The sequence below is a fragment of the Lethenteron reissneri genome, chromosome 72 (genome assembly GCF_015708825.2).
Source record: "Lethenteron reissneri isolate LAM-NWPU_2019-01 chromosome 72, ASM1570882v1, whole genome shotgun sequence".
Taxonomy (NCBI): Eukaryota; Metazoa; Chordata; class Hyperoartia; order Petromyzontiformes; family Petromyzontidae; genus Lethenteron; species Lethenteron reissneri.
The window spans coordinates 6,011,836-6,021,710 of record NC_083850.1 but is presented as its reverse complement, the minus strand read 5'-3'; the positions used below and the strand labels follow the sequence as shown (position 1 = coordinate 6,021,710).

Here is a 9,875-nt window from a genome sequence, read left to right as displayed (position 1 = left end):
TCAATGACGCACTCCCAGAACGCTGTGCTAGATATAGTTTGTGTAAAACATTCCTTTGTTTTGTGGAGAGATCAATAAATGAAAGATGTCGTGTTTGCTGATCTGCTTCATAGCAAGGAGGTAATTTTAAGAGCACATGTGAAATTTATTTTTGGGACAGATTTGTATTCGGTTACAAGCAGGAGCGCATCTAGTAGATACATTCTCCAAAACAACACTCATTCGAATTTTGCATGAAGTCTTATATGTTGGTGAACTAGGACAAGAAATGTTTTTTGCCGATTAACGTCTGGATGTTCACAACTATGGGTTGAAGCAAGGCGGGACCACCTGCAACCATTTACGGCCTTCGGCCAGGAAAGTCACGAAAAAAATTGCGCACGAACGACGCATCCACGCAGCTCTCAATGCTCCGTTTTGAAGTTTGAAAATGAAACAACTTTGAATTGTATTATGTTTTGAATTAGATAATTATATTTCTTCATTAAAAGCTTGTTATTTTACATCTGGAAGACTTAATTGAAAACGACATTTAGTGTGAATTTTCTCTCGTCGTGAAGTAGATGGCCTTGCCGGGGATTCTCTTCGATGTGGACTTTCACCTGGTTGGGAGAAGACCGCCGTCTGCAGATCGATTCCAACGCGATTGAACGTCTGTCCCTGTGCCTCTGTCGTTCATGCAGGGGGCGTGTAGGTCTACAGCGCTCCCTGCATGAAAATGACGGAAAGTGCAACGTTTGTCACAGATGAAGTTGTGCGCTTCTATAAAAGAGTATCGCCAGTGGGGTTTCAAACTAACTTCGTCTTACAGAAATCAATTTAGCGTGAGCCCACCGCATTGAAACAATTCTCAGCTGAGCGGGGCGAGCCACGGTGGGGGGGGGGGGGTCACCTCATCTTTGTCACGTGCCGTAGCTCACGTGACTTCTGCCGCGACAATGTCTGGATGTTTTCGCCTGAGGACGATCGCTCGTGTTGCGATCGAAACGTGATTTATTTATTATTATTTTATTTGTTCTACCTACGTGACTTTACTGAAAGAACCAAAGAGGATGAAAGACGTCTTGTCTGCTGATCTTGTTCATATCCGTGTACATCGATATCCCACATTGCTTACACGTTCACACCACACACAATGAAATAAATAGAAACTAGAACGACTTCTGGGGATGGGCAATTATCAAGTAAACTCTTTCAATGGAGCGAGTTCAGTTAGTTCGATTCAACATCTCTCTGCCCGTCTGTGTCTCTGTTCGCCTCTGTGTGTTTCTCTCTGCATGTGTCTATGTCGTCTCTGTGTCTCTGTGTTCCTCTTGTCTGTGTCTGTCCACCTGTCTTGTCTGTGTGTGTCTGTCTATCAGCGTCTGTCCAACCGGAGTCAACGACTGTCAGTAGCAGCAGGCTCCCGTTCAACTCCCACGGCTACACGCCACTCAAACTTGCTCCCAACACACAAAGACAAACATCCCCCGTGTAGACTGGACAGAATGTCAGGGAAAGTGCTGTTAGCGAGCACCTAACACAAACACAAAGATCCCCCGTATAGCCTGTACAGAATGTTGGGGCAAGTGCTGTTAGTGAGCACCTAAGACAAAGACCCCCCATATAGCCTGGGCAGACTAGGGGCAAGTGCTGTTAGCGAGCACCTAACACAAACAGAAAGATCCCCCATATAGCCTTAACAGTTTCATTTCATTTTCATGTATTTGGTATAGCCCTGTGAGCCATTCGGCTCTTGAATCGGGTGCAACCGCAACAAATAAAAAACAAAAACATGAACTAGAAAACATGTCAAAGTGACTATGCGCAAACAGAAAAATCCATGGAAAAACTGCAAAGTCTTCCAGAAAAAAGAACCGTACACCAACGCTGTGCAAAAATCCCAGTGGGATGCCAGTCAAACAACAACAACAACCACAAGACAACTTAGATTAAAGCCATCATTCTAACTCCGTACTACAACAAACAAACATGGCTAAACCAAAAAACTTTTCGAAATCACCAAAATAAAGCCATAAGCAATGTAACAGTGATCATAGGAACTGTGACCGAAATTTCACAATAAACGACAAAAAACATGTTCCACAAACCCTGTAGCCATAGCTGGCTGCATGAGTCACTCCACAACAGCAGGAGCATCAGTAGGAGTATAAAAACAATTTCAAATGCACCTTTAAAGATCAAAGATGGACAGCTCTGAAATCGGCTTGTATGCAGGTGCTCCGTGAAATGTTGCATTGCAAGAAAATTTGATGATGACATCTTGGAGAGGCCTCCATCCAGCATTGGATTTAATTATGGTTGATAACACTGGTCAACACACTTTTTCTGGCATAAGGTATTCCAACGGTTTTAAGGTAATTTTGGGTGCTGATTCCAAATCTGGCATCAGCTTTTGTCTACCACATCAGGTTTTTGAGATATGAAATATTGTGTTTTCAATAAAAACTGCAGAAGAAAAATATTAAATAAATGTGGATATCTCCATACAATGATATTATAAACATACTATCCTAAAAATACAGCACCATATTTTAACACTAAAGCAGTCACTGACTCGCAACAACTTGCAATCATAAGTGACAGTTAATTTCGGGTAAAATCAATGAAAATGGGTTATGCCGATAGCATAAAATTAGATGTGATAGAGCAAATCTGAGATCAGAAATTAGTCTAAAATAGCTGCAAAAGTCCAGGACAGAATTTTTTTTTTGTTGACCAGTGTAATGATGATGAACATGAATCTATAACTAAGCTTTGCCGTCCGTTTACTTAACAGGACCCTGCGGGGTGGGCTGGTAGGAATAATACTTAGTACCGGTACAGGGATATCGACCGGGTATAGAGGAGTTAAAAAAAATACTGTATTCTAGTGTAACGTTAATTAAAAGTGTTTGTTTTGACAAGAAACGCTGTGAGATTTAAAGACTCGTAGTCTTTCATTTCCAAACGATCACATCTGAGATTAATTGACCTTAGATGGGGAAACTCGAATGCATTTACTAGTATAAAGGTGAAATAAAATAGAGGGAATAAACGGCACCTTGGTGCATTTTATGTCGTCTACATAGAGTTGAATAAACGGGCGTTTGGCATATTCATATAACAGTACTACATTGAGCAGTGTTTGTTTGGCACTTCGAGTTTTTATTCGCGCGCACGACATGGATACCGAAAACAACCACGACTTTGAAGACCCCAATGGTTGTCTGGACGCCCACGTTGAAAAGATGCTTGCTGAAACAGAGACCGCATTTGCTGCTGGAACCCTTTACAAACTCGCAGTAAAAAGCGTCGTTTCCATGGACCCAGAACCAACCGCAGTTGGTGCTGCTATAACGGTAGCATCGCCACCAAACATGCAGCCAGCAGCTAAATAATCAAAGATTGCAGCACAAGTAGAAATACTTGCGTGTGAATACGATGTAGTGAACACGACAGAGATGTAGTGAACACGGCAGAGATGTGGTGAACACGGCAGAGATGTGGTGAACACGGCAGAGATGTAGTAAACACGACAGAGATGTAGAGATGATAGTGAACACGACAGAGATATAGTGAACACGACAGAGATCTAGAGATGATAGTGAACATGACAGAGATATAGTGAACACGACAGATATGTAGAGATGATAGTGAACACGACAGAGATGTAGTGAACACGACAGAGATGTAGAGATGATAGTGAACACGACAGAGATGTAGTGAACACGGTAGAACTATAAGCGAGTGAATAGCAGCAGCGACGAGGCCTCTCGCTGCCTCTGCTCTGCCGCTGCCGGGCTGCAGATTCAGCCGAGTCAGGCACCACTGCCAATATGCACAACAACAACAATAAACGTGCTGCGTTTCATCTCTGTGTTAATAAGCCTCCCGCACTAGGCCTCGCGAAGCCTGCCACACTAGGCCTCGCGCCGTGCTTTTCGTGCACAAATAAGGCGATTAAATGTATCTCGTCTCTGTGTTAATAAATGTTTCTTGTCTCTGTGTTAAAAAAACGTGCTGCGTTTCAGTAAAGTATTTTTTTAAATAAACGTGCTGCGTTTCAGTAAAGTAATTTTGAAGCGAAGTTTAAAGTTTTGCCGTGATGCGCCGGAAGCGACGGCCATCTTGTTTAATTCACAGATCGCAGGGGGAGCGGGCGGCCATCTTGTCGGACAGGGTCATGCCAAGTGTTTGCAGTAGGGGGCGATGTTGATACACGGACGGACGGACGGACGCGGACGGACGGACGGACACATTAATCTATTGGTGGTCTGGTCCACTTCGTTCCTACCAGTAAAAGACTCGTCTGAGCTGTATCGCTACTAGGTGGCACCATATTACAATTTACTCCAAATCTGGTAATATGTTCAGGAGATAAATGAAAATGTCGAGGTCTGCTAGCCAGAAGAGGGCTTCGGGGGAGAGTTGGTGTAGCTTTGTTATTCCTTCATTGCAGGAACGAAGACTACAGTGGTTTACTATATGGTTTACTGTATTTACCGGGTAAGGTTGCCCTTTGGGTTTATTGCCGACGCAACTCAACAACTTAAGCAAGATAAGCGGGCTTCTTCACTGCTCTGAATGTGAACCAACGCTAACGGACGGCGCAGTAACAAGGATATGCCCTCGCGGCTAGGAACGGAAAGGCACCATCCCTGCAGATCATTGCCAAAAACCTCGACTGCCGCGGGGACATCCCAAACAAATACAATCACAGTTGGAATGTTTCCATGAAAGCAAACCGTTCTGGATTGTTTCAAACTATTTCTAAAGATTTCGATTTAAAGCTTTCATAACTGCAAGGATTCATCTTCTTGGTTCTTTCGGTAAAGTCACGTAGAAGGAAAATAATAAAATAATAAAAATTTTATATAATAAAATACAATTCTAACGACGTTTCGGCCACAACGCAAGCAGCCGTCCTCAGGTGAAGAGCAGGGCTGTCGGAAATACAGCGTCTGAATGAACACCACCAAGCTTGGCAGCGTATATTTAAGCTGGGTTAGAGGAGGAGGGCCCCTTGACAAAGGAATTTGCATATCAACGCACAAAAAAAACGCACACAGAGTTGTAATGTTCGGGCCTTTAATAATCCTTGAACAAGATCAAAATTTACATCTTGTTTGGGGCAGTGTGTCAGTTGTAAAGGTCACAAGGCTATCACAATTTGTTCAATAAATTGTGCAACGCAACAGTAAATTCCACTCCACTTAGTGCAAGTGAAGGATAATTTATTCCATCAAGCGGTAATATTTAACTCTTAGGTTATTTCATTGTTGCCGTTGTTGTGATGGGAAATGAACAGAAACACATTCCTGCGGAGGGAGCTGGTAGGAACGTTGGGTTGCTCGGTCAATGGCCAGGGTCAACGGCGGCGTGGTGTATTCCGCAAATATGCCCGACTGTGAGGGAGGGCACAAGCCGGCGTGAGTAGGTTAAACATTGAGTTTTATAAGGGCACCACGGGGTGACCAGCCACTCCCCACCCAGCCCCACCCCTCCCACCCCCCACCAGCCCCTCCCCACCCTCCCCTCCCAACCCAGCCCCTCCCAGCCCCACCCCTCCCATCCAGCCCCACCCTCTCCACCCAGCCCCTCCCCACCCTCCCCTCCCCACCCAGTCCCTCCCTTCCCACCCAGCCCCTCCCCATCCAGCCCCACCCTCTCCACCCAGCCCCTCCCCACCCAGCCCCTCCCCACCTTCCCCACCCAGCCCCTCTCTCCCCACCCAGCCCCTTCCTGCACGACGGACGGACGGACGGACACAATAATCCCCTGTGGGCTGGTGTAACCAGGAGGTTCCAACCAGTATAACTTGTGCTACCTGCGGCAATGTTGCTGTCCTGGCTTCCATTGCTGCCACCAACATCCAGCAGCTCATCTTCCCTCCCAAGATCCATCAAGTCGTGAGTCTGCAGCTGGGCCGACGCCGCTCTTGTGATTGCACCTGTTGACAACGGACCACCTGGTTGCAATCTCTGCCTGACATGAGCCACATCTGCAAACATGGACTGGTTCCGGCGATAGGGAGGCAACAGACTCTAGGGGCAAGTGCTGTTAGCGAGCACCTATTAAGGGTGGGACGGCACACGAGGGGGTGGGTGGCCAGCACCACGCCCGGCCGCCTTTGTCTCCCCAGTGGCGATGTTGACACACCGCACTCGTTTGAGGCTGAGTCGACGTAGGGGAGGCTCAGGACCGGTTCAGAAAGTCGTCACTGGCAGTGTTGGCCACGAGCGGGAATGGAACTCGGCTGGTCGGTGCGGAGCGCAGCGCTCACCACGACACTGCCGCTCCCCTTCTGTCAACAAACTTGAACTCCGACCCCGCCCTCTGACGTCACCGCTCAGCGTGACCTCATCGGCGTCAAACGCCAGGGGGAGGTGTGCCCTGCTAGTGACGTCATGTCACCCACCCCCCACCACCGCACTCTTGAGCGTGACGTCATCTCCGCTCGGCCGGTAACTGGCGACTCATTAACATAATGTATCGTGAAAGCCGTCGCGAGTTGAGAGCCGCTCATTGTGGGAGGGGAGTGTCATCGTACCCCGCAAGTGACGTCATGTCACCTGCTGCCGCGTGACGTCGCGAGGGACCAGGAAGTTGCCGCTCCGCCCGTGAACTGAAATCCGAGGTGAGAAATTCTCATCGCTGTTGTGGTGGTGGTTGTTGTTGTGGTGGTTGTGGTGGTTGTTGTGGTGGTTGTTGTTTATTGACGTAGAGCCTCACTCTCTCTCTCTCTCGTTGGGATGTTAATTGAGTAGCAGCGAGCATGGAAGCGATGTCCAGGTTGGAACTTATCAACTTGGGGCCTTGCCTCCTGCCCTCGCCTGATCGCGTTTGCTTCAATTATCTCGCTTAAGTTGAATTTGTCTTGACCCGGCTCGCCACTTTGTAACTTTGTTTTACTTTAAATATTAACACAGTTTTTATTTTTACCAGGCCAAGCCCGCTTGAGCTGCTATACCGCTCTTGTTTTCAGAAGTGACCTGCCCACAACAACAACAAGGTGAGGCTCGTCAACAGCGTGGTGGTGTTCACTCTAGACGCGTGGCGGTGTTCACTCTAATTGCGTGGTGGTGTTCACTCTAGACGCGTGGCGGTGTTCACTCTAGACGCGTGGCGGTGTTCACTCTAGACGCGTGGCGGTGTTCACTCTGGACGCGTGGCGGTGTTCACTCTAGACGCGTGGCGGTGTTCACTCTAATTGCGTGGTGGTGTTCACTCTAGACGCGTGGTGGTGTTCACTCTAGACGCGTGGTGGTGTTCACTCTAGACGCGTGGCGGTGTTCACTCTAGACGCGTGGTGGTGTTCACTCTAGACACGTGGTGGTGTTCACTCTAGACGCGTGGCGGTGTTCACTTTAGACGCGTGGCGGTGTTCATTCTAGACGCGTGGCGGTGTTCACTCTTTACACGTGGCGGTGTTCACTCTAGATGCGTGGCGGTGTTCACTTTAGACGCGTGGCGGTGTTCACTCTATACACGTGGCGGTGTTCACTCTATACACGTGGCGGTGGTCACTCTAGATGCGTGGTGGTGTTCACTCTAGACGCGTGGCGGTGTTCACTCTATACACGTGGCGGTGTTCACTCTAGACGCGTGGCGGTGTTCACTCTATACACGTGGCGGTGTTCACTCTAGACGCGTGGCAGTGTTCACTCTATACACGTGGCGGTGTTCACTCTAGACGCGTGGCGGTGTTCACTCTATACACGTGGCGGTGTTCACTCTAGACGCGTGGCGGTGTTCACTCTAGACGCGCGGCGGTGTTCACTCTATACACGTGGCGGTGTTCACTGTAGATGCGTGGTGGTGTTCACTCTATACACGTGGCGGTGTTCACTCTAGACGCGTGGCGGTGTTCACTCTATACACGTGGCGGTGTTCACTCTAGACGCGTGGCGGTGTTCACTTTAGGCGCGTGGCGGTGTTCATTCTAGACGCGTGGTGGTGTTCACTCTATACGCATGGTGGTGTTCACTCTATACACGTGGCGGTGTTCACTCTAGATGCGTGGCGGTGTTCATTCTAGACGCGTGGTGGTGTTCACTCTAGACGCGTGGCGGTGTTCACTCTAGACGCGTGGCGGTGTTCACTCTATACACGTGGTGGTGTTCACTCTATACACGTGGCGGTGTTCACTTTAGACGCGTGGCGGTGTTCATTCTAGACGCGTGGTGGTGTTCACTCTGGACGCGTGGCGGTGTTCAATCTAGACGCGTGGCGGTGTTCACTCTGGACGCGTGGCGGTGTTCACTCTGGACGCGTGGCGGTGTTCACTCTGGACGCGTGGCGGTGTTCACTCTGGACGCGTGGCGGTGTTCACTCTGGACGAGTGGCGGTGTTCACTCTGGACGCGTGGCGGTGTTCACTCTGGACGCGTGGCGGTGTTCACTCTGGACGCGTGGCGGTGTTCACTTTAGACGCGTGGCGGTGTTCATTCTAGACGCGTGGCGGTGTTCACTCTATACACGTGGCGGTGTTCACTCTAGATGCGTGGCGGTGTTCACTTTAGACGCGTGGCGGTGTTCATTCTAGACGCGTGGCGGTGTTCACTCTATACACGTGGCGGTGGTCACTCTAGACGCGTGGCGGTGTTCACTCTATACACGTGGCGGTGTTCACTCTATACACGTGGCGGTGTTCACTCTAGACGCGTGGCGGTGTTCACTCTAGACGCGCGGCGGTGTTCACTCTATACACGTGGCGGTGTTCACTGTAGATGCGTGGTGGTGTTCACTCTATACACGTGGCGGTGTTCACTCTAGACGCGTGGCGGTGTTCACTTTAGACGCGTGGCGGTGTTCACTCTATACACGTGGCGGTGTTCACTCTATACACGTGGCGGTGTTCACTCTAGACGCGTGGCGGTGTTCACTTTAGGCGCTTGGCGGTGTTCATTCTAGACGCGTGGTGGTGTTCACTCTATACGCGTGGTGGTGTTCACTCTATACACGTGGCGGTGTTCACTCTAGATGCGTGGCGGTGTTCATTCTAGACGCGTGGTGGTGTTCACTCTATACACGTGGCGGTGTTCACTCTAGACGCGTGGCAGTGTTCATTCTAGACGCGTGGTGGTTTTCACTCTATACACGTGGCGGTGTTCACTCTATACACGTGGCGGTGTTCACTTTAGACGCGTGGCGGTGTTCATTCTAGACGCGTGGCGGTGTTCACTCTGGACGCGTGGCGGTGTTCACTCTAGACGCGTGGTGGTGTTCACTCTGGACGCGTGGCGGTGTTCACTCTAGACACGTGGCGGTGTTCGCTCTAGACGCGTGGCGGTGTTCGCTCTAGACGCGTGGCGGTGTTCACTCTCTGCATGTGTAGTGGTGACAACCGGGAGATCCGGAGGGAAATCCACGCGACCACGGGGAGAGTGAGAGACACGTAAAAGCTCCAAATATACAGCAGGCGTCAGGGTTGGGATCGAACCCACGACTTCCTGTATGCCAGGACAAGTAGTTAACATCTCACCACAGAGAGAGAGACATGCAGCCTCGGCTGTGTTGGTTGATCCTCAATGAATTACTTGGTGGAGTGAGGAAACATTCATACTGAGCAGATGAAGGTAGCCAGGCATGGGTCTGGACATGTCACCACCTGTGAACCATGTCACTGAAAAACCCTGAAAATTTGATTCTTGTAAGAAAGAAAAAAGCTGAAAGAAATCAATTTATCTAAATCGGATGTTTTTCACTGAAGGAAATTTAACCTTAACCCACTTCGACGTAAGGTCGATTTTGGCAACTCGGGAAGGGAATGACGTGGCAAGCTGAAAATAGTCACGTTCACTTAGACCAGGGGTCTGCAACCTTTAAGACATAAAGAGCCACTTGGACCCGTTTCCAAAGGAAAAAATAAACTGGGAGCCGCAAAACCATTGC

The 9,875-nt window shown here is 49.2% G+C and overlaps 2 protein-coding genes across 5 annotated transcripts in view; one reads left to right on the top strand and one right to left on the bottom strand.

Annotated features, from left to right (window-relative positions):
• Positions 1 to 9,875, bottom strand: part of LOC133361349 (oocyte zinc finger protein XlCOF6-like) — a gene marked incomplete at its 3' end in the record, with an annotated part of 68,528 nt that overhangs the window by 38,672 nt on the left and 19,981 nt on the right. The gene's annotated exons all lie outside the window — the stretch shown is intronic.
• LOC133361284 (zinc finger protein 239-like) overlaps positions 5,741 to 9,875 on the top strand; it is an 807,570-nt gene continuing 803,435 nt past the window's right edge. For 2 of the 4 annotated variants that reach the window (XR_009757349.1, XM_061580209.1), the window contains exon 1: positions 5,741 to 6,994. The gene's annotated coding sequence lies outside the window, so the exon portion shown is untranslated. The remainder of the gene's footprint in view (positions 6,995 to 9,875) is intronic. The other 2 variants (XM_061580212.1, XM_061580217.1) reach the window with 2 other exon arrangements.